Genomic DNA, 26181 nt, shown 5'->3' with positions numbered 1-26181 from the left:
CAAAAATCATACTCCGAAATCAACTTCTGTCACCTTAGTGATACATTTTGGGATGGTACCTAAAGTTTAAAGCAGAAATTGGGGCACTTTTGAAATGTTCATTTCTGACCAAATTCGATGGGTCCGGGGCTTAGGGAATTTCTCATACGCCACAAAATGGTTGAAGCTTCTGTTCAAAAATCATACTCCGAAATCAACTTCTGTCACCTTAGTGATACATTTTGGGATGCTACCTAAAGTTTAAAGCAGAAATTGGGGCACTTTTGAAATTTTCATTTTTGACCAAAATCGATGGGTCCGGGGCTTATGGAAATTCTCATTCGTCACAAAATGGTTGAAGCTTCTCTTCAAAAATCATGCCCCAAAATCAACTTATGTCACCTTAGTGATACATTTTGGGATGGTACCTAAAGTTTAAAGCAGAAATTGGGGCACTTTTGAAATATTAATTTTTGACCAAAATCAATGGGTCCGGGGCTTAGGGATTTTCTCATACGTCACAAAACGGTTGAAGCTCCTGTTCAAAAATCATGTCCCGAAATCAACTTCTGTCACCTTAGTGATACATTTTGGGATGGTACCTAAAGTTTAAAGCAGAAACTGGGGCACTTTTGACATTTTCATTTTTGACCAAAATCGTTGGGTCTGGGGCTTAGGGAATTTCTCATACGCCACAAAACGATTGAAGCTCCTGTTTAAAAATCATGCTCCGAAATCAACTTCTGTCACCTTAGTGATACATTTTGGGATGGTACCTAAAGTTTAAAGCAGAAATTGGGGCACTTTTAAAATTTTCATTTTTGACCAGAATCGATGGGTCTGGGGCTTAGGGAATTTCTCATATTCCATAAAACTGTTGATGCTCCTGTTCAAAAATCATACTCTGAAATCAACTTCTGTCACCTTAGTGATACATTTTGGGATGGTACCTAAAGTTTAAAGCAGAAATTGGGGCACTTTAGAAATGTTCATTTCTGACCAAAATCGATGGGTTCGGGGCTTAGGGAACTTCTCATATGCCACAAAATGGTTGAAGCTCCTGTTCAAAAATCATACTCCGAAATCAACTTCTGTCACCTTAGTGATACATTTTGGGATGGTACCTAAAGTTTAAAGCAGAAATTGGGGCACTTTTGAAATGTTCATTTCTGACCAAAATCGATGGGTCCGGGGCTTAGGGAATTTCTCACACGCCACAAAATGGTTGAAGCTTCCGTTCAAAAATCATACTCCGAAATCAACTTCTGTCACCTTAGTGATACATTTTGGGATGGTACCTAAAGTTTAAAGCAGAAATTGGGGCACTTTTGAAATTTTCATTTTTGACCAAAATCGATTGGTCCGGGGCTTATGGAAATTCTCATTTGTCACAAAATGGTTGAAGCTTCTCTTCAAAAATCATGCCCCAAAATCAACTTATGTCACCTTAGTGATACATTTTGGGATGGTACCTAAAGTTTAAAGCAGAAATTGGGGCACTTTTGAAATATTAATTTTTGACCAAAATCGATGGGTCTGGGGCTTAGGGATTTTCTCATACGTCACAAAACGGTTGAAGCTCCTGTTCAAAAATCATGTCCCGAAATCAACTTCTGTCACCTTAGTGATACATTTTGCGATGGTACCTAAAGTTTAAAGCAGAAATTGGGGCACTTTTGAAATTTTCATTTTTGACCAGAATCGATGGGTCTGGGGCTTAGGGAATTTCTCATATTCCACAAAACTGTTGATGCTCCTGTTCAAAAATCATACTCTGAAATCAACTTCTGTCACCTTAGTGATACATTTTGGGATGGTACCTAAAGTTTAAAGCAGAAATTAGGGCACTTTTGAAATGTTCATTTCTGACCAAAATCGATGGGTCCGGGGCTTAGGGAACTTCTCATACGCCACAAAACGTTTGAAGCTCCTGTTCATAAATCATGCTCCGAAATCAACTTCTGTCACCTTAGTGATACATTTTGGGATGGTACCTAAAGTTTAAAGAAGAAATTGGGGCACTTTTTAAATTTTCACTTTTGACCAAAATCGATGGGTCTGGGGCTTAGGCAATTTCTCATACGCCACAAAACGGTTGAAGCTCCTGTTCAAAAATCATGCTCCGAAATCAATTTCTGTGACCTTAGTGATACATTTTGGGATGGTACCTAAAGTTTAAAGCAGAAATTGAGGCACTTTTGAAATTTTCATTTTTGACCAAAATTGATGGGTCCGGGGCTTAGGGAATTTTTCATATGCCACAAAACGGTTGAAGCTCCTGTTCAAAAATCATACTCCGAAATCAACTTCTGTCACCTTAGTGATACATTTTGGGATGGTACCTAAAGTTTAAAGAAGAAATTGGGGCACTTTTGAAATCTTCATTTTTGACCAAAATTGATGGGTCCGGGGCTTAGGGAATGTTTCATATGCCACAAATTGGTTGAAGCTCCTTTTCAAAAATTATGCTCCGAAATCAACTTCTGTCACCTTAGTGATACATTTTGGGATGGTACCTAATGTTTAAAGCAGAAATTGGGGCACTTTTGAAATTTTCATTTTTGACCAAAATCGATGGGTCCGGGGCTTAGGGAATTTCTCATATGCCACAAAACGGTTGAAGCTCCTGTTCAAAAATTATGCCCCGAAATCAACTTCTGTCACCTTAGTGATACATTTTGGGATGGTACCTAAAGTTTAAAGCAGAAATTGGGGCACTTTTGAAATGTTCATTTCTGACCAAAATCGATGGGTCCGGAGCTTATGGAATTTCTCATGTGTCACAAAATGGTTGAAGCTCCTCTTCAAAAATCATGCTCCGAAATCAACTTCTGCGATTTTAGTGATACATTTTGGGATGGTAACTAAAGTTTAAAGCAGAAATTGAGGCACTTTTGAAATTTTCATTTTTGACCAAAATTGATGGGTCCGGGGCTTAGGGAATTTTTCATATGCCACAAAACGGTTAAAGCTCCTGTTCAAAAATCATGCTCCGAAATCAACTTCTGTCACCTTAGTGATACATTTTGGGATGGTACCTCAAGTTTAAAGCAGAAATTGGGGTACTTTTGAAATGTTCATTTCTGACCAAAATCGATGGGTCCGGGGCTTAGGGAATTTCTCATACGCCACAAAATGGTTGAAGCTTCTGTTCAACAATCATACTCCGAAATCAACTTCTGTCACCTTAGTGATACATTTTGGGATGGTACCTAAAGTTTAAAGAAGAAATTGGGGCACTTTTGAAATCTTCATTTTTGACCAAAATTGATGGGTCCGGGGCTTAGGGAATTTTTCATATGCCACAAATTGGTTGAAGATCCTTTTCAAAAATCATGCTCCGAAATCAACTTCTGTCACCTTAGTGATACATTTTGGGATGGTACCTAATGTTTAAAGCAGAAATTGGGGCACTTTTGAAATTTTCATTTTTGACCTAAATCGATGGGTCCGGGGCTTAGGGAATTTCTCATACGCCACAAAACGGTGCTCCTGTTCAAAAATCATGCTCCGAAATCAACTTCTGTCACCTTAGTGATACATTTTGGGATGGTACCTAAAGTTTAAAGCAGAAATTTGGGCACTTTTGAAATTTTCATTCTTGACCAAAATCGATGGGTCCGGGGCTTAGGGAATTTCTCATACGTCACAAAATGGTTGAAGCTCCTCTTCAAAAATCATGCCCTGAAATCAACTTCTGTCACCTTAGTGATACATTTTGGGATGGTACCTAAAGTTTAAAGCAGAAATTTGGGCACTTTTGAAATTTTCATTCTTGACCAAAATCGATGGGTCCGGGGCTTAGGGAATTTCTCATACGTCACAAAATGGTTGAAGCTCCTGTTCAAAAATCATGTCCCGAAATCAACTTCTGTCACCTTAGTGATACATTTTGGGATGGTACCTAAAGTTTAAAGCAGAAATTTGGGCACTTTTGAAATTTTCATTCTTGACCAAAATCGATGGGTCCGGGGCTTAGGGAATTTCTCATACGTCACAAAATGGTTGAAGCTCCTGTTCAAAAATCATGCCCTGAAATCAACTTCTGTCACCTTAGTGATACATTTTGGGATGGTACCTCAAGTTTAAAGCAGAAATTGGGGTACTTTTGAAATTTTCATTTTTGACCAAAATCGATGGGTCTGGGGCTTAGGGAATTTCTCATATTCCATAAAACTGTTGATGCTCCTGTTCAAAAATCATACTCTGAAATCAACTTCTGTCACCTTAGTGATACATTTTGGGATGGTACCTAAAGTTTAAAGCAGAAATTGGGGCACTTTAGAAATGTTCATTTCTGACCAAAATCGATGGGTTCGGGGCTTAGGGAACTTCTCATATGCCACAAAATGGTTGAAGCTCCTGTTCAAAAATCATACTCCGAAATCAACTTCTGTCACCTTAGTGATACATTTTGGGATGGTACCTAAAGTTTAAAGCAGAAATTGGGGCACTTTTGAAATGTTCATTTCTGACCAAAATCGATGGGTCCGGGGCTTAGGGAATTTCTCACATGCCACAAAATGGTTGAAGCTTCTGTTCAAAAATCATACTCCGAAATCAACTTCTGTCACCTTAGTGATACATTTTGGGATGGTACCTAAAGTTTAAAGCAGAAATTGGGGCACTTTTGAAATTTTCATTTTTGACCAAAATCGATGGGTCCGGGGCTTATGGAAATTCTCATTCGTCACAAAATGGTTGAAGCTTCTCTTCAAAAATCATGCCCCAAAATCAACTTATGTCACCTTAGTGATACATTTTGGGATGGTACCTAAAGTTTAAAGCAGAAATTGGGGCACTTTTGAAATATTAATTTTTGACCAAAATCGATGTGTCCGGGGCTTAGGGATTTTCTCATACGTCACAAAACGGTTGAAGCTCCTGTTCAAAAATCATGTCCCGAAATCAACTTCTGTCACCTTAGTGATACATTTTGGGATGGTACCTAAAGTTTAAAGCAGAAATTGGGGCACTTTTGAAATTTTCATTTTTGACCAGAATCGATGGGTCTGGGGCTTAGGGAATTTCTCATATTCCACAAAACTGTTGATGCTCCTGTTCAAAAATCATACTCTGAAATCAACTTCTGTCACCTTAGTGATACATTTTGGGATGGTACCTAAAGTTTAAAGCAGAAATTAGGGCACTTTTGAAATGTTCATTTCTGACCAAAATCGATGGGTCCGGGGCTTAGGGAACTTCTCATACGCCACAAAATGGTTGAAGCTCCTGTTCATAAATCATGCTCCGAAATCAACTTCTGTCACCTTAGTGATACATTTTGGGATGGTAACTAAAGTTTAAAGAAGAAATTGGGGCACTTTTTAAATTTTCATTTTTGACCAAAATCGATGGGTCTGGGGCTTAGGCAATTTCTCATACGCCACAAAACGGTTGAAGCTCCTGTTCAAAAATCATGCTCCGAAATCAATTTCTGTGACCTTAGTGATACATTTTGGGATGGTACCTAAAGTTTAAAGCAGAAATTGAGGCACTTTTGAAATTTTCATTTTTGACCAAAATTGATGGGTCCGGGGCTTAGGGAATTTTTCATATGCCACAAAACGGTTGAAGCTCCTGTTCAAAAATCATGCTCCGAAATCAACTTCTGTCACCTTAGTGATACATTTTGGGATGGTACCTAAAGTTTAAAGCAGAAATTGGGGCACTTTTGACATTTTCATTTCTGACCAAAATCGATGGGTCCGGGGCTTAGGGAATTTCTCATACGCCACAAAATGGTTGAAGCTTCTGTTCAAAAATCATACTCCGAAATCAACTTCTGTCACCTTAGTGATACATTTTGGGATGGTACCTAAAGTTTAAAGAAGAAATTGGGGCACTTTTGAAATCTTCATTTTTGACCAAAATTGATGGGTCCGGGGCTTAGGGAATGTTTCATATGCCACAAATTGGTTGAAGCTCCTTTTCAAAAATCATGCTCCGAAATCAACTTCTGTCACCTTAGTGATACATTTTGGGAAGGTACCTAATGTTTAAAGCAGAAATTGGGGCACTTTTGAAATTTTTATTTTTGACCAAAATTGATGGGTCCGGGGCTTAGGGAATTTTTCATATGCCACAAAACGGTTGAAGCTCCTGTTCAAAAATCATGCTCCGAAATCAACTTCTGTCACCTTAGTGATACATTTTGGGATGGTACCTAAAGTTTAAAGCAGAAATTGGGGCACTTTTGACATTTTCATTTCTGACCAAAATCGATGGGTCCGGGGCTTAGGGAATTTCTCATACGCCACAAAATGGTTGAAGCTTCTGTTCAAAAATCATACTCCGAAATCAACTTCTGTCACCTTAGTGATACATTTTGGGATGGTACCTAAAGTTTAAAGAAGAAATTGGGGCACTTTTGAAATCTTCATTTTTGACCAAAATTGATGGGTCCGGGGCTTAGGGAATGTTTCATATGCCACAAATTGGTTGAAGCTCCTTTTCAAAAATCATGCTCCGAAATCAACTTCTGTCACCTTAGTGATACATTTTGGGAAGGTACCTAATGTTTAAAGCAGAAATTGGGGCACTTTTGAAATTTTTATTTTTGACCAAAATCGATGGGTCCGGGGCTTAGGGAATTTCTCATATGCCACAAAACGGTTGAAGCTCCTGTTCAAAAATTATGCCCCGAAATCAACTTCTGTCACCTTAGTGATACATTTTGGGATGGTACCTAAAGTTTAAAGCAGAAATTGGGGCACTTTTGAAATTTTCATTTTTGATCAAAATTGATGGGTCCGGAGCTTAAGGAATTTCTCATATGTCACAAAATGGTTGAAGCTCCTCTTCAAAAATCATGCTCCGAAATCAACTTCTGTGACCTTAGTGATACATTTTGGGATGGTACCTAAAGTTTAAAGCAGAAATTGAGGCTCTTTTGAAATTTTCATTTTTGACCAAAATTGATGGGTCCGGGGCTTAGGGAATTTTTCATATGCCACAAAACGGTTGAAGCTCCTGTTCAAAAATCATGCTCCGAAATCAACTTCTGTCACCTTAGTGATACATTTTGGGATGGTACCTAAAGTTTAAAGCAGAAATTGGGGCACTTTTGAAATGTTCATTTCTGACCAAAATCGATGGGTCCGGGGCTTAGGGAATTTCTCATACGCCACAAAATGGTTGAAGCTTCTGTTCAAAAATCATACTCCGAAATCAACTTCTGTCACCTTAGTGATACATTTTGGGATGGTACCTAAAGTTTAAAGAAGAAATTGGGGCACTTTTGAAATCTTCATTTTTGACCAAAATTGATGGGTCCGGGGCTTAGGGAATGTTTCATATGCCACAAATTGGTTGAAGCTCCTTTTCAAAAATCATGCTCCGAAATCAACTTCTGTCACCTTAGTGATACATTTTGGGATGGTACCTAATGTTTAAAGCAGAAATTGGGGCACTTTTGAAATTTTCATTTTTGACCAAAATCGATGGGTCCGGGGCTTAGGGAATTTCTCATATGCCACAAAACGGTTGAAGCTCCTGTTCAAAAATTATGCCCCGAAATCAACTTCTGTCACCTTAGTGATACATTTTGGGATGGTACCTAAAGTTTAAAGCAGAAATTGGGGCACTTTTGAAATTTTCATTTTTGACCAAAATTGATGGGTCCGGAGCTTATGGAATTTCTCATACGTCACAAAATGGTTGAAGCTCCTCTTCAAAAATCATGCCCCGAAATCAACTTCTGTCACCTTAGTGATACATTTTGGGATGGTACCTAAAGTTTAAAGCAGAAATTTGGGCACGTTTGAAATTTTCATTCTTGACCAAAATCGATGGGTCCGGGGCTTAGGGAATTTCTCATACGTCACAAAACGGTTGAAGCTCCTGTTCAAAAATCATGTCCCGAAATCAACTTCTGTCACCTTAGTGATACATTTTGGGATGGTAACTAAAGTTTAAAGCAGAAATTGGGGCACTTTTGACATTTTCATTTTTGACCAAAATCGTTGGGTCTGGGGCTTAGGGAATTTCTCATATGCCACAAAACGGTTGAAGCTCCTGTTCAAAAATCATGCTCCGAAATCAACTTCTGTCACCTTAGTGATACATTTTGGGATGGTACCTAAAGTTTAAAGCAGAAATTGGGGCACTTTTGAAATTTTCATTTTTGACCAGAATCGATGGGTCCGGGGCTTAGGGAATTTCTCATATTCCACAAAACTGTTGATGCTCCTGTTCAAAAATCATACTTCGAAATCAACTTCTGTCACCTTAGTGATACATTTTGGGATGGTACCTAAAGTTTAAAGCAGAAATTGGGGCACTTTTGAAATGTTCATTTCTGACCAAAATCGATGGGTCTGGGGCTTAGGCAATTTCTCATACGCCACAAAACGGTTGAAGCTCCTGTTCAAAAATCATGCTCCGAAATCAATTTCTGTGACCTTAGTGATACATTTTGGGATGGTACCTAAAGTTTAAAGCAGAAATTGAGGCACTTTTGAAATTTTCATTTTTGACCAAAATTGATGGGTCCGGGGCTTAGGGAATTTTTCATATGCCACAAAACGGTTGAAGCTCCTGTTCAAAAATCATGCTCCGAAATCAACTTCTGTCACCTTAGTGATACATTTTGGGATGGTACCTAAAGTTTAAAGCAGAAATTGGGGCACTTTTGAAATGTTCATTTCTGACCAAAATCGATGGGTCCGGGGCTTAGGGAATTTCTCATACGCCACAAAATGGTTGAAGCTCCTGTTCAAAAATCATACTCCGAAATCAACTTCTGTCACCTTAGTGATACATTTTGGGATGGTACCTAAAGTTTAAAGCAGAAATTGGGGCACTTTTGACATTTTCATTTTTTGACCAGAATCGATGGGTCCGGGGCTTAGGGAATTTCTCATATCCCACAAAACTGTTGATGCTCCTGTTCAAAAATCATACTCCGAAATCAACTTCTGTCACCTTAGTGATACATTTTGGGATGGTACCTAAAGTTTAAAGCAGAAATTGGGGCACTTTTGAAATGTTCATTTCTGACCAAAATCGATGGGTCCGGGGCTTAGGGAACTTCTCATATGCCACAAAATGGTTGAAGCTCCTGTTCATAAATCATTCTCCGAAATCAACTTCTGTCACCTTAGTGATACATTTTGGGATGGTACCTAAAGTTTAAAGAAGAAATTGGGGCACTTTTGAAATTTTCATTTTTGACCAAAATCGATGGGTCTGGGGTTTAGGGAATTTCTCATACGCCACAAAATGGTTGAAGCTCCTGTTGAAAAATCATGCTCTGAAATCAACTTCTGTAACCTTAGTGATACATTTTGGGATGGTACCTAAAGTTTAAAGCAGAAATTGGGGCACTTTTGAAATTTTCATTTTTGACCAAAATTGATGGGTTCGGGGCTTAGGGAATTTTTCATATGCCACAAAATGGTTGAAGCTCCTTTTCAAAAATCATGCTCCGAAATCAACTTCTGTCACCTTAGTGATACATTTTGGGAGGGTACCTAAATTTTAAAGCAGAAATTTGGGCACTTTTGAAATTTTCATTTTTGACCAAAACCGATGGGTCCGGGGCTTAGGGAATTTCTCATACGTCAGAAAATGGTTGAAGCTCCTCTTCAAAAATCATGCCCCGAAATCAACTTCTGTCACCTTAGTGATACATTTTGGGATGGTACCTAAAGTTTAAAGCAGAAATTTGGGCACTTTTGAAATTTTCATTCTTGACCAAAATCGATGGGTCCGGGGCTTAGGGAATTTCTCATACGTCACAAAACGTTTGAAGCTCCTGTTCAAAAATCATGTCCCGAAATCAACTTCTGTCACCTTAGTGATACATTTTGGGATGGTACCTAAAGTTTAAAGCAGAAACTGGGGCACTTTTGAAATTTTCATTTTTGACCAGAATCGATGGGTCCGGGGCTTAGGGAATTTCTCATGTTCCACAAAAGTTTTTATGCTCCTGTTCAAAAATCATACTCCGAAATCAACTTCTGTCACCTTAGTGATACATTTTGGGATGGTACCTAAAGTTTAAAGCAGAAATTGGGGCACTTTTGAAATTTTCATTTTTGACCAAAATCGATGGGTCTGGGGTTTAGGGAATTTCTCATACGCCACAAAATGGTTGAAGCTCCTGTTCAAAAATCATGCTCCGAAATCAACTTCTGTAACCTTAGTGATACATTTTGGGATGGTACCTAATGTTTAAAGCAGAAATTGGGGCACTTTTGAAATTTTCATTTTTGACCAAAATCGATGGGTTCGGGGCTTAGGGAATTTCTCATATGCCACAAAACGGTTGAAGCTCCTGTTCAAAAATTATGCCCGAAATCAACTTCTGTCACCTTAGTGATACATTTTGGGATGGTACCTAAAGTTTAAAGCAGAAATTGGGGCACTTTTGAAATTTTCATTTTTGACCAAAATTGATGGGTCCGGAGCTTATGGAATTTCTCATACGTCAGAAAATGGTTGAAGCTCCTCTTCAAAAATCATGCCCCGAAATCAACTTCTGTCACCTTAGTGATACATTTTGGGATGGTAACTAAAGTTTAAAGCAGAAATTGGGGCACTTTTGACATTTTCATTTTTGACCAAAATCGTTGGGTCTGGGGCTTAGGGAATTTCTCATATGCCACAAAACGGTTGAAGCTCCTGTTCAAAAATCATGCTCCGAAATCAACTTCTGTCACCTTAGTGATACATTTTGGGATGGTACCTAAAGTTTAAAGCAGAAATTGGGGCACTTTTGAAATTTTCATTTTTGACCTAAATCGATGGGTCCGGGGCTTAGGGAATTTCTCATACGCCACAAAACGGTGCTCCTGTTCAAAAATCATGCTCCGAAATCAATTTCTGTAACCTTAGTGATACATTTTGGGATGGTACCTAAAGTTTAAAGCAGAAATTGGGGCACTTTTGAAATTTTCATTTTTGCCCAAAATCGATGGGTCTAGGGTTTAGGGAATTTCTCATACGCCACAAAATGGTTGAAGCTCCTGTTCAAAAATCAAGTCCCGAAATCAACTTCTGTCACCTTAGTGATACATTTTGGGATGGTATCTAAAGTTTAAAGCAGAAACTGGGGCACTTTTGACATTTTCATTTTTGACCAAAATCGTTTGGTCTGGGGCTTAGGGAATTTCTCATACGCCACAAAACGGTTGAAGCTCCTGTTCAAAAATCATGCTCCGAAATCAACTTCTGTCACCTTAGTGATACATTTTGGGATGGTACCTAAAGTTTAAAGCAGAAATTGGGGCACTTTAGAAATGTTCATTTCTGACCAAAATCGATGGGTTCGGGGCTTAGGGAACTTCTCATACCCCACAAAATGGTTGAAGCTCCTGTTCAAAAATCATACTCCGAAATCAACTTCTGTCACCTTAGTGATACATTTTGGGATGGTACCTAAAGTTTAAAGCAGAAATTGGGGCACTTTTGAAATGTTCATTTCTGACCAAAATCGATGGGTCCGGGGCTTAGGGAATTTCTCATACGCCACAAAATGGTTGAAGCTCCTGTTCAAAAATCATACTCCGAAATCAACTTCTGTCACCCTAGTGATACATTTTGGGATGGTACCTAAAGTTTAAAGCAGAAATTGGGGCACTTTTTAAATTTTAATTTTTGACCAAAATCGATGGGTCCAGGGCTTAGGGATTTTCTCATACGTCACAAAACGGTTGAAGCTCCTGTTCAAAAATCATGTCCCGAAATCAACTTCTGTCACCTTAGTGATACATTTTGGGATGGTACCTAAAGTTTAAAGCAGAAATTGGGGCACTTTTGAAATGTTCATTTTTGACCAAAATCGATGGGTCCGGGGCTTAGGGAATTTCTCATACGCCACAAAATGGTTGAAGCTTCTGTTCAAAAATCATACTCCGAAATCAACTTCTGTCACCTTAGTGATACATTTTGGGATGGTACCTAAAGTTTAAAGAAGAAATTGGGACACTTTTGAAATTTTCATTTTTGACCAAAATCGATGGGTCTGGGACTTAGGGAATTTCTCATATGCCACAAAACGGTTGAAGCTCCTGTTCAAAAATTATGCCCCGAAATCAACTTCTGTCACCTTAGTGATACATTTTGGGATGGTACCTAAAGTTTAAAGCAGAATTTGGGGCACTTTTGAAATTTTCATTTTTTACCAAAATCGATGGGTCCGGGGCTTATGGAATTTCTCATACGTCACAAAATGGTTGAAGCTCCTGTTCAAAAATCATACTCCGAAATCAACTTCTGTCACCTTAGTGATACATTTTGGGATGGTACCTAAAGTTTAAAGCAGAAATTGGGGCACTTTTGAAATTTTCATTTTTGACCAAAATTGATGGGTCCGGAGCTTATGGAATTTCTCATACGTCACAAAATGGTTGAAGCTCCTCTTCAAAAATCATGCCCCGAAATCAACTTCTGTCACCTTAGTGATACATTTTGGGATGGTACCTAAAGTTTAAAGCAGAAATTTGGGCACTTTTGAAATTTTCATTTTTGACCAAAATCGATGGGTCCGGGGCTTAGGGAATTTCTCATACGTCACAAAACGGTTGAAGCTCCTGTTCAAAAATCATATCCCGAAATCAACTTCTGTCACCTTAGTGATACATTTTGGGATGGTAACTAAAGTTTAAAGCAGAAATTGGGGCACTTTTGACATTTTCATTTTTGACCAAAATCGTTGGGTCTGGGGCTTAGGGAATTTCTCATACGCCACAAAACGGTTGAAGCTCCTGTTCAAAAATCATGCTCCGAAATCAACTTCTGTCACCTTAGTGATACATTTTGGGATGGTACCTAAAGTTTAAAGCAGAAATTGGGGCACTTTTGAAATGTTCATTTCTGACCAGAATCGATGGGTCCGGGGCATAGGGTACTTCTCATATGCCACAAAATGGTTGAAGCTCCTGTTCATAAATCATGCTCCGAAATCAACTTCTGTCACCTTAGTGATACATTTTGGGATGGTACCTAAAGTTTAAAGCAGAAATTGGGGCACTTTTAAAATTTTCATTTTTGACCTAAATCGATGGGTCCGGGGCTTAGGGAATTTCTCATATTCCACAAAACTGTTGATGCTCCTGTTCAAAAATCATACTCCGAAATCAACTTCTGTCACCTTAGTGATACATTTTGGGATGGTACCTAAAGTTTAAAGCAGAAATTGGGGCACTTTTGAAATTTTCATTTTTGACCAAAATCGATGGGTCCGGGGCTTAGGGAACTTCTCATATTCCACAAAATGGATGAAGCTCCGGTTCATAAATCATTCTCCGAAATCAACTTCTGTCACCTTAGTGATACATTTTGGGATGATACCTAAAGTTTAAAGAAGAAATTGGGGCACTTTTGAAATTTTCATTTTTGACCAAAACCGATGGGTCTGGGGTTTAGGAAATTTCTCATACGCCACAAAATGGTTGAAGCTCCTGTTCAAAAATCATGCTCCGAAATCAATTTCTGTAACCTTAGTGATACATTTTGGGATGGTACCTAAAGTTTAAAGCAGAAATTGGGGCACTTTTGAAATTTTCATTTTTGACCAAAATCGATGGGTCCGGGGCTTAGGGAACTTCTCATATTCCACAAAATGGATGAAGCTCCGGTTCATAAATCATTCTCCGAAATCAACTTCTGTCACCTTAGTGATACATTTTGGGATGATACCTAAAGTTTAAAGAAGAAATTGGGGCACTTTTGAAATTTTAATTTTTGACCAAAATCGATGGGTCCGGGGCTTAGGGATTTTCTCATATGTCACAAAACGGTTGAAGCTCCTGTTCAAAAATCATGTCCCGAAATCAACTTCTGTCACCTTAGTGATACATTTTGGGATGGTACCTAAAGTTTAAAGCAGAAATTGGGGCACTTTTGAAATGTTCATTTTTGACCAAAATCGATGGGTCCGGGGCTTAGGGAATTTCTCATACGCCACAAAATGGTTGAAGCTTCTGTTCAAAAATCATACTCCGAAATCAACTTCTGTCACCTTAGTGATACATTTTGGGATGGTACCTAAAGTTTAAAGAAGAAATTGGGACACTTTTGAAATTTTCATTTTTGACCAAAATCGATGGGTCTGGGACTTAGGGAATTTCTCATATGCCACAAAACGGTTGAAGCTCCTGTTCAAAAATTATGCCCCGAAATCAACTTCTGTCACCTTAGTGATACATTTTGGGATGGTACCTAAAGTTTAAAGCAGAATTTGGGGCACTTTTGAAATTTTCATTTTTTACCAAAATCGATGGGTCCGGGGCTTATGGAATTTCTCATACGTCACAAAATGGTTGAAGCTCCTGTTCAAAAATCATACTCCGAAATCAACTTCTGTCACCTTAGTGATACATTTTGGGATGGTACCTAAAGTTTAAAGCAGAAATTGGGGCACTTTTGACATTTTCATTTTTGACCAAAATTGATGGGTCCGGAGCTTATGGAATTTCTCATACGTCACAAAATGGTTGAAGCTCCTCTTCAAAAATCATGCCCCGAAATCAACTTCTGTCACCTTAGTGATACATTTTGGGATGGTACCTAAAGTTTAAAGCAGAAATTGGGGCACTTTTGACATTTTCATTTTTGACCAAAATCGTTGGGTCTGGGGCTTAGGGAATTTCTCATACGCCACAAAACGGTTGAAGCTCCTGTTCAAAAATCATGCTCCGAAATCAACTTCTGTCACCTTAGTGATACATTTTGGGATGGTACCTAAAGTTTAAAGCAGAAATTGGGGCACTTTTGAAATGTTCATTTCTGACCAGAATCGATGGGTCCGGGGCATAGGGAACTTCTCATATGCCACAAAATGGTTGAAGCTCCTGTTCATAAATCATGCTCCGAAATCAACTTCTGTCACCTTAGTGATACATTTTGGGATGGTACCTAAAGTTTAAAGCAGAAATTGGGGCACTTTTGAAATTTTCATTTTGACCTAAATCGATGGGTCCAGGGCTTAGGGAATTTCTCATATTCCACAAAACTGTTGATGCTCCTGTTCAAAACTCATACTCCGAAATCAACTTCTGTCACCTTAGTGATACATTTTGGGATGGTACCTAAAGTTTAAAGCAGAAATTGGGGCACTTTTGAAATTTTCATTTTTGACCAAAATCGATGGGTCCGGGGCTTAGGGAACTTCTCATATTCCACAAAATGGATGAAGCTCCGGTTCATAAATCATTCTCCGAAATCAACTTCTGTCACCTTAGTGATACATTTTGGGATGATACCTAAAGTTTAAAGAAGAAATTGGGGCACTTTTGAAATTTTCATTTTTGACCAAAATCGATGGGTCTGGGGTTTAGGAAATTTCTCATACGCCACAAAATGGTTGAAGCTCCTGTTCAAAAATCATGCTCCGAAATCAATTTCTGTAACCTTAGTGATACATTTTGGGATGGTACCTAAAGTTTAAAGCAGAAATTGGGGCACTTTTGAAATTTTCATTTTTGACCAAAATTGATGGGTCCGGAGCTTAGGGAATTTTTCATATGCCACAAAATGGTTGAAGCTCCTTTTCAAAAATCATGCTCCGAAATCAACTTCTGTCACCTTAGTGATACATTTTGGGAGGGTACCTAAATTTTAAAGCAGAAATTGGGGCACTTTTGAAATTTTCATATTTGACCAAAACCGATGGGTTCGGGGCTTAGGGAATTTCTCATATGTCACAAAACGGTTGAAGCTCCTGTTCAAAAATCATGTCCCGAAATCAACTTCTGTCTCCTTAGTGATACATTTTGGGATGGTACCTAAAGTTTAAAGCAGAAACTGGGGCACTTTTGAAATTTTCATTTTTGACCAGAATCGATGGGTCCGGGGCTTAGGGAATTTCTCATATTCCACAAAACTGTTGATGCTCCTGTTCAAAAATCATACTCCGAAATCAACTTCTGTCACCTTAGTGATATATTTTGGGATGGTACCTAAAGTTTAAAGCAGAAATTGGGACACTTTTGAAATTTTCATTTTTGACCAAAATCGATGGGTCCAGGGCTTAGGGAACTTCTCATATGCCACAAAATGGATGAAGCTCCTGTTCATAAATCATTCTCCAAAATCAACTTCTGTCACCTTAGTGATACATTTTGGGATGGTACCTAAAGTTTAAAGAAGAAATTGGGGCACTTTTGAAATTTTCATTTTTGACCAAAATCGTTGGGTCTGGGGCTTAGGGAATTTCTCATATGCCACAAAACGGTTGAAGCTCCTGTTCAAAAATCATGCTCCGAAATCAACTTCTGTCACCTTAGTGATACATTTTGGGATGGTACCTAAAGTTTAAAGCAGAAATTGGGGCACTTTTGAAATTTTCATTTTTGACCAGAATCGATGGGTCCGGGGCTTAGGGAATTTCTCATATCCCACAAAACTGTTGATGCTCCTGTTCAAAAATCATACTCCGAAATCAACTTCTGTCACCTTAGTGATACATTTTGGGATGGTACCTAAAGTTTAAAGCAGAAATTGGGGCACTTTTGAAATGTTCATTTCTGACCAAAATCGATGGGTCCGGGGCTTAGGGAATTTCTCATACGCCACAAAATGGTTGAAGCTGCTGTTCAAAAATCATACTCCGAAATCAACTTCTGTCACCTTAGTGATACATTTTGGGATGGTACCTAAAGTTTAAAGAAGAAATTGGGGCACTTTTGAAATCTTCATTTTTGACCAAAATTGATGGGTCCGGAGCTTATGGAATTTCTCATACGTTACAAAATGGTTGAAGCTCCTCTTCAAAAATCATGCCCCGAAATCAACTTCTGTCACCTTAGTGATACATTTTGGGATGGTACCTAAAGTTTAAAGCAGAAATTTGGGCACGTTTGAAATTTTAATTCTTGACCAAAATCGATGTGTCCGGGGCTTAGGGAATTTCTCATACGTCACAAAACGGTTGAAGCTCCTGTTCAAAAATCATGTCCCGAAATCAACTTCTGTCACCTTAGTGATACATTTTGGGATGGTACCTAAAGTTTAAAGCAGAATCTGGGGCAGTTTTGACATTTTCATTTTTGACCAAAATCGTTGGGTCTGGGGCTTAGGGAATTTCTCATACGCCACAAAACGGTTGAAGCTCCTGTTCAAAAATCATGCTCCGAAATCAACTTCTGTCAACTTAGTGATACATTTTGGGATGGTACCTAAAGTTTAAAGCAGAAATTGGGGCACTTTTGAAATTTTCATTTTTGACCAGAATCGATGGGTCCGGGGCTTAGGGAATTTATCATATCCCACAAAACTGTTGATGCTCCTGTTCAAAAATCATACTCCGAAATCAACTTCTGTCACCTTAGTGATACATTTTGGGATGGTACCTAAAGTTTAAAGAAGAAATTGGGGCACTTTTGAAATTTAAATTTTTGACAAAAATCGATGGGTCCGGGGCTTAGGGAACTTCTCATATGCCACAAAATGGATGAAGCTCCGGTTCATAAATCATTCTCCAAAATCAACTTCTGTCACCTTAGTGATACATTTTGGGATGGTACCTAAAGTTTAAAGCAGAAATTGGGGCACTTTTGAAATGTTCATTTCTGACCAAAATCGATGGGTCCGGGGCTTAGGGAACTTCTCATATGCCACAAAATGGTTGAAGCTCCTGTTCATAAATCATTCTCCGAAATCAACTTCTGTCACCTTAGTGATACATTTTGGGATGGTACCTAAAGTTTAAAGAAGAAATTGGGGCACTTTTGAAATTTAAATTTTGACAAAAATCGATGGGTCCGGGGCTTAGGGATTTTCTCATATGTCACAAAACGGTTGAAGCTCCTGTTCAAAAATCATGTCCCGAAATCAACTTCTGTCACCTTAGTGATACATTTTGGGATGGTACCTAAAGTTTAAAGCAGAAATTGGGGCACTTTTGACATTTTCATTTTTGACCAAAATTGATGGGTCCGGAGCTTATGGAATTTCTCATACGTCACAAAATGGTTGAAGCTCCTCTTCAAAAATCATGCCCCGAAATCAACTTCTGTCACCTTAGTGATACATTTTGGGATGGTACCTAAAGTTTAAAGCAGAAATTTGGGCACTTTTGAAATTTTCATTCTTGACCAAAATCGATGGGTCCGGGGCTTAGGGAATTTCTCATACGTCACAAAACGGTTGAAGCTCCTGTTCAAAAATCATATCCCGAAATCAACTTCTGTCACCTTAGTGATACATTTTGGGATGGTAACTAAAGTTTAAAGCAGAAATTGGGGCACTTTTGACATTTTCATTTTTGACCAAAATCGTTGGGTCTGGGGCTTAGGGAATTTCTCATACGCCACAAAACGGTTGAAGCTCCTGTTCAAAAATCATGCTCCGAAATCAACTTCTGTCACCTTAGTGATACATTTTGGGATGGTACCTAAAGTTTAAAGCAGAAATTGGGGCACTTTTGAAATGTTCATTTCTGACCAGAATCGATGGGTCCGGGGCATAGGGAACTTCTCATATGCCACAAAATGGTTGAAGCTCCTGTTCATAAATCATGCTCCGAAATCAACTTCTGTCACCTTAGTGATACATTTTGGGATGGTACCTAAAGTTTAAAGCAGAAATTGGGGCACTTTTGAAATTTTCATTTTTGACCTAAATCGATGGGTCCGGGGCTTAGGGAATTTCTCATATTCCACAAAACTGTTGATGCTCCTGTTCAAAACTCATACTCCGAAATCAACTTCTGTCACCTTAGTGATACATTTTGGGATGGTACCTAAAGTTTAAAGCAGAAATTGGGGCACTTTTGAAATTTTCATTTTTGACCAAAATCGATGGGTCCGGGGCTTAGGGAACTTCTCATATTCCACAAAATGGATGAAGCTCCGGTTCATAAATCATTCTCCGAAATCAACTTCTGTCACCTTAGTGATACATTTTGGGATGATACCTAAAGTTTAAAGAAGAAATTGGGGCACTTTTGAAATTTTCATTTTTGACCAAAATCGATGGGTCTGGGGTTTAGGAAATTTCTCATACGCCACAAAATGGTTGAAGCTCCTGTTCAAAAATCATGCTCCGAAATCAATTTCTGTAACCTTAGTGATACATTTTGGGATGGTACCTAAAGTTTAAAGCAGAAATTGGGGCACTTTTGAAATTTTCATTTTTGACCAAAATTGATGGGTCCGGAGCTTAGGGAATTTTTCATATGCCACAAAATGGTTGAAGCTCCTTTTCAAAAATCATGCTCCGAAATCAACTTCTGTCACCTTAGTGATACATTTTGGGAGGGTACCTAAATTTTAAAGCAGAAATTGGGGCACTTTTGAAATTTTCATTTTTGACCAAAACCGATGGGTTCGGGGCTTAGGGAATTTCTCATATGTCACAAAACGGTTGAAGCTCCTGTTCAAAAATCATGTCCCGAAATCAACTTCTGTCTCCTTAGTGATACATTTTGGGATGGTACCTAAAGTTTAAAGCAGAAACTGGGGCACTTTTGAAATTTTCATTTTTGACCAGAATCGATGGGTCCGGGGCTTAGGGAACTTCTCATATGCCACAAAATGGATGAAGCTCCTGTTCATAAATCATTCTCCAAAATCAACTTCTGTCACCTTAGTGATACATTTTGGGATGGTACCTAAAGTTTAAAGAAGAAATTGGGGCACTTTTGAAATTTTCATTTTTGACCAAAATCGTTGGGTCTGGGGCTTAGGGAATTTCTCATACGCCACAAAACGGTTGAAGCTCCTGTTCAAAAATCATGCTCCGAAATCAACTTCTGTCACCTTAGTGATACATTTTGGGATGGTACCTAAAGTTTAAAGCAGAAATTGGGGCACTTTTGAAATTTTCATTTTTGACCAGAATCGATGGGTCCGGGGCTTAGGGAATTTCTCATATCCCACAAAACTGTTGATGCTCCTGTTCAAAAATCATACTCCGAAATCAACTTCTGTCACCTTAGTGATACATTTTGGGATGGTACCTAAAGTTTAAAGCAGAAATTGGGGCACTTTTGAAATGTTCATTTCTGACCAAAATCGATGGGTCCGGGGCTTAGGGAATTTCTCATACGCCACAAAATGGTTGAAGCTGCTGTTCAAAAATCATACTCCGAAATCAACTTCTGTCACCTTAGTGATACATTTTGGGATGGTACCTAAAGTTTAAAGAAGAAATTGGGGCACTTTTGAAATCTTCATTTTTGACCAAAATTGATGGGTCCGGAGCTTATGGAATTTCTCATACGTTACAAAATGGTTGAAGCTCCTCTTCAAAAATCATGCCCCGAAATCAACTTCTGTCACCTTAGTGATACATTTTGGGATGGTACCTAAAGTTTAAAGCAGAAATTTGGGCACGTTTGAAATTTTAATTCTTGACCAAAATCGATGTGTCCGGGGCTTAGGGAATTTCTCATACGTCACAAAACGGTTGAAGCTCCTGTTCAAAAATCATGTCCCGAAATCAACTTCTGCCACCTTAGTGATACATTTTGGGATGGTACCTAAAGTTTAAAGCAGAATCTGGGGCAGTTTTGACATTTTCATTTTTGACCAAAATCGTTGGGTCTGGGGCTTAGGGAATTTCTCATACGCCACAAAACGGTTGAAGCTCCTGTTCAAAAATCATGCTCCGAAATCAACTTCTGTCACCTTAGTGATACATTTTGGGATGGTACCTAAAGTTTAAAGCAGAAATTGGGGCACTTTTGAAATTTTCATTTTTGACCAGAATCGATGGGTCCGGGGCTTAGGGAATTTATCATATGCCACAAAATGGATGAAGCTCCGGTTCATAAATCATTCTCCAAAATCAACTTCTGTCACCTTAGTGATACATTTTGGGATGGTACCTAAAGTTTAAAGCAGAAATTGGGGCACTTTTGAAATGTTCATTTCTGACCAAAATCGATGGGTCCGGGGCTTAGGGAACTTCTCATATGCCACAAAATGGTTGAAGCTCCTGTTCATAAATCATTCTCCGAAATCAACTTCTGTCACCTTAGTGATACATTTTGGGATGGTACCTAAAGTTTAAAGAAGAAATTGGGGCACTTTTGAAATTTAAATTTTTGACAAAAATCGATGGGTCCGGGGCTTAGGGATTTTCTCATATGTCACAAAACGGTTGAAGCTCCTGTTCAAAAATCATGTCCCGAAATCAACTTCTGTCACCTTAGTGATACATTTTGGGATGGTACCTAAAGTTTAAAGCAGAAATTGGGGCACTTTTGAAATGTTCATTTCTGACCAAAATCGATGGGTCCGGGGCTTAGGGAACTTCTCATACGCCACAAAATGGTTGAAGCTCCTGTTCATAAATCATGCTCCGAAATCAACTTCTGTCACCTTAGTGATACATTTTGGGATGGTACCTAAAGTTTAAAGCAGAAATTGGGGCACTTTTGAAATGTTCATTTCTGACCAAAATCGATGGGTCCGGGGCTTAGGGAACTTCTCATACGCCACAAAATGGTTGAAGCTCCTGTTCATAAATCATGCTCCGAAATCAACTTCTGTCACCTTAGTGATACATTTTGGGATGGTACCTAAAGTTTAAAGCAGAAATTGGGGCACTTTTGAAATGTTAATTTCTGACCAAAATCGATGGGTCCGGGGCTTAGGGAACTTCTCATACGCCACAAAATGGTTGAAGCTCCTGTTCAAAAATCATGCTCCGAAATCAACTTCTGTCACCTTAGTGATACATTTTGGGATGGTACCTAAAGTTTAAAGCAGAAATTGGGGCACTTTTGAAATTTTCATTTTTGACCAAAATCGTTGGGTCTGGGGCTTAGGGAATTTCTCATACGCCACAAAACGGTTGAAGCTCCTGTTCAAAAATCATGCTCCGAAATCAACTTCTGTCACCTTAGTGATACATTTTGGGATGGTACCTAAAGTTTAAAGCAGAAATTGGGGCACTTTTGAAATTTTCATTTTTGACCAGAATCGATGGGTCCGGGGCTTAGGGAATTTCTCATATTCCACAAAACTGTTGATGCTCCTGTTCAAAAATCATACTCCGAAATCAACTTCTGTCACCTTAGTGATACATTTTGGGATGGTACCTAAAGTTTAAAGCAGAAATTGGGGCACTTTTGAAATGTTCATTTCTGACCAAAATCGATGGGTCCGGGGCTTAGGGAACTTCTCATACGCCACAAAATGGTTGAAGCTCCTGTTCATAAATCATGCTCCGAAATCAACTTCTGTCACCTTAGTGATACATTTTGGGATGGTACCTAAAGTTTAAAGCAGAAATTGGGGCACTTTTGAAATGTTAATTTCTGACCAAAATCGATGGGTCCGGGGCTTAGGGAACTTCTCATACGCCACAAAATGGTTGAAGCTCCTGTTCATAAATCATGCTCCGAAATCAACTTCTGTCACCTTAGTGATACATTTTGGGATGGTACCTAAAGTTTAAAGCAGAAATTGGGACACTTTTGAAATTTTCATTTTTGACCAAAATCGATGGGTCCGGGGCTTAGGGAACTTCTCATATGCCACAAAATGGATGAAGCTCCTGTTCATAAATCATTCTCCAAAATCAACTTCTGTCACCTTAGTGATACATTTTGGGATGGTACCTAAAGTTTAAAGAAGAAATTGGGGCACTTTTGAAATTTTCATTTTTGACCAAAATCGTTGGGTCTGGGGCTTAGGGAATTTCTCATACGCCACAAAACGGTTGAAGCTCCTGTTCGAAAATCATGCTCCGAAATCAACTTCTGTCACCTTAGTGATACATTTTGGGATGGTACCTAAAGTTTAAAGCAGAAATTGGGGCACTTTTGAAATTTTCATTTTTGACCAGAATCGATGGGTCCGGGGCTTAGGGAATTTCTCATATCCCACAAAACTGTTGATGCTCCTGTTCAAAAATCATACTCCGAAATCAACTTCTGTCACCTTAGTGATACATTTTGGGATGGTACCTAAAGTTTAAAGCAGAAATTGGGGCACTTTTGAAATGTTCATTTCTGACCAAAATCGATGGGTCCGGGGCTTAGGGAATTTCTCATACGCCACAAAATGGTTGAAGCTGCTGTTCAAAAATCATACTCCGAAATCAACTTCTGTCACCTTAGTGATACATTTTGGGATGGTACCTAAAGTTTAAAGAAGAAATTGGGGCACTTTTGAAATCTTCATTTTTGACCAAAATTGATGGGTCCGGAGCTTATGGAATTTCTCATACGTTACAAAATGGTTGAAGCTCCTCTTCAAAAATCATGCCCCGAAATCAACTTCTGTCACCTTAGTGATACATTTTGGGATGGTACCTAAAGTTTAAAGCAGAAATTTGGGCACGTTTGAAATTTTAATTCTTGACCAAAATCGATGTGTCCGGGGCTTAGGGAATTTCTCATACGTCACAAAACGGTTGAAGCTCCTGTTCAAAAATCATGTCCCGAAATCAACTTCTGCCACCTTAGTGATACATTTTGGGATGGTACCTAAAGTTTAAAGCAGAATCTGGGGCAGTTTTGACATTTTCATTTTTGACCAAAATCGTTGGGTCTGGGGCTTAGGGAATTTCTCATACGCCACAAAACGGTTGAAGCTCCTGTTCAAAAATCATGCTCCGAAATCAACTTCTGTCACCTTAGTGATACATTTTGGGATGGTACCTAAAGTTTAAAGCAGAAATTGGGGCACTTTTGAAATTTTCATTTTTGACCAGAATCGATGGGTCCGGGGCTTAGGGAATTTATCATATGCCACAAAATGGATGAAGCTCCGGTTCATAAATCATTCTCCAAAATCAACTTCTGTCACCTTAGTGATACATTTTGGGATGGTACCTAAAGTTTAAAGCAGAAATTGGGGCACTTTTGAAATCTTCATTTTTGACCAAAATTGATGGGTCCGGAGCTTATGGAATTTCTCATACGTTACAAAATGGTTGAAGCTCCTCTTCAAAAATCATGCCCCGAAATCAACTTCTGTCACCTTAGTGATACATTTTGGGATGGTACCTAAAGTTTAAAGAAGAAATTGGGGCACTTTTGAAATTTAAATTTTTGACAAAAATCGATGGGTCCGGGGCTTAGGGATTTTCTCATATGTCACAAAACGGTTGAAGCTCCTGTTCAAAAATCATGTCCCGAAATCAACTTCTGTCACCTTAGTGATACATTTTGGGATGGTACCTAAAGTTTAAAGCAGAAATTGGGGCACTTTTGACATTTTCATTTTTGACCAAAATTGATGGGTCCGGAGCTTATGGAATTTCTCATACGTCACAAAATGGTTGAAGCTCCTCTTCAAAAATCATGCCCCGAAATCAACTTCTGTCACCTTAGTGATACATTTTAGGATGGTACCTAAAGTTTAAAGCAGAAATTGGGGCACTTTTGAAATGTTCATTTCTGACCAAAATCGATGGGTCCGGGGCTTAGGGAACTTCTCATACGCCACAAAATGGTTGAAGCTCCTGTTCATAAATCATGCTCCGAAATCAACTTCTGTCACCTTAGTGATACATTTTGGGATGGTACCTAAAGTTTAAAGCAGAAATTGGGGCACTTTTGAAATGTTCATTTCTGACCAAAATCGATGGGTCCGGGGCTTAGGGAACTTCTCATACGCCACAAAATGGTTGAAGCTCCTGTTCATAAATCATGCTCCGAAATCAACTTCTGTCACCTTAGTGATACATTTTGGGATGGTACCTAAAGTTTAAAGCAGAAATTGGGGCACTTTTGAAATGTTAATTTCTGACCAAAATCGATGGGTCCGGGGCTTAGGGAACTTCTCATACGCCACAAAATGGTTGAAGCTCCTGTTCAAAAATCATGCTCCGAAATCAACTTCTGTCACCTTAGTGATACATTTTGGGATGGTACCTAAAGTTTAAAGCAGAAATTGGGGCACTTTTGAAATTTTCATTTTTGACCAAAATCGTTGGGTCTGGGGCTTAGGGAATTTCTCATACGCCACAAAACGGTTGAAGCTCCTGTTCAAAAATCATGCTCCGAAATCAACTTCTGTCACCTTAGTGATACATTTTGGGATGGTACCTAAAGTTTAAAGCAGAAATTGGGGCACTTTTGAAATTTTCATTTTTGACCAGAATCGATGGGTCCGGGGCTTAGGGAATTTCTCATATTCCACAAAACTGTTGATGCTCCTGTTCAAAAATCATACTCCGAAATCAACTTCTGTCACCTTAGTGATACATTTTGGGATGGTACCTAAAGTTTAAAGCAGAAATTGGGGCACTTTTGAAATGTTCATTTCTGACCAAAATCGATGGGTCCGGGGCTTAGGGAACTTCTCATACGCCACAAAATGGTTGAAGCTCCTGTTCATAAATCATGCTCCGAAATCAACTTCTGTCACCTTAGTGATACATTTTGGGATGGTACCTAAAGTTTAAAGCAGAAATTGGGGCACTTTTGAAATGTTAATTTCTGACCAAAATCGATGGGTCCGGGGCTTAGGGAACTTCTCATACGCCACAAAATGGTTGAAGCTCCTGTTCATAAATCATGCTCCGAAATCAACTTCTGTCACCTTAGTGATACATTTTGGGATGGTACCTAAAGTTTAAAGCAGAAATTGGGACACTTTTGAAATTTTCATTTTTGACCAAAATCGATGGGTCCGGGGCTTAGGGAACTTCTCATATGCCACAAAATGGATGAAGCTCCTGTTCATAAATCATTCTCCAAAATCAACTTCTGTCACCTTAGTGATACATTTTGGGATGGTACCTAAAGTTTAAAGAAGAAATTGGGGCACTTTTGAAATTTTCATTTTTGACCAAAATCGTTGGGTCTGGGGCTTAGGGAATTTCTCATACGCCACAAAACGGTTGAAGCTCCTGTTCGAAAATCATGCTCCGAAATCAACTTCTGTCACCTTAGTGATACATTTTGGGATGGTACCTAAAGTTTAAAGCAGAAATTGGGGCACTTTTGAAATTTTCATTTTTGACCAGAATCGATGGGTCCGGGGCTTAGGGAATTTCTCATATCCCACAAAACTGTTGATGCTCCTGTTCAAAAATCATACTCCGAAATCAACTTCTGTCACCTTAGTGATACATTTTGGGATGGTACCTAAAGTTTAAAGCAGAAATTGGGGCACTTTTGAAATGTTCATTTCTGACCAAAATCGATGGGTCCGGGGCTTAGGGAATTTCTCATACGCCACAAAATGGTTGAAGCTGCTGTTCAAAAATCATACTCCGAAATCAACTTCTGTCACCTTAGTGATACATTTTGGGATGGTACCTAAAGTTTAAAGAAGAAATTGGGGCACTTTT

This window comes from Pseudophryne corroboree, chromosome 4 (assembly GCF_028390025.1).
Source record: "Pseudophryne corroboree isolate aPseCor3 chromosome 4, aPseCor3.hap2, whole genome shotgun sequence".
NCBI classification, from domain to species: Eukaryota; Metazoa; Chordata; class Amphibia; order Anura; family Myobatrachidae; genus Pseudophryne; species Pseudophryne corroboree.
Note: the sequence above shows the minus strand (reverse complement) of the source record.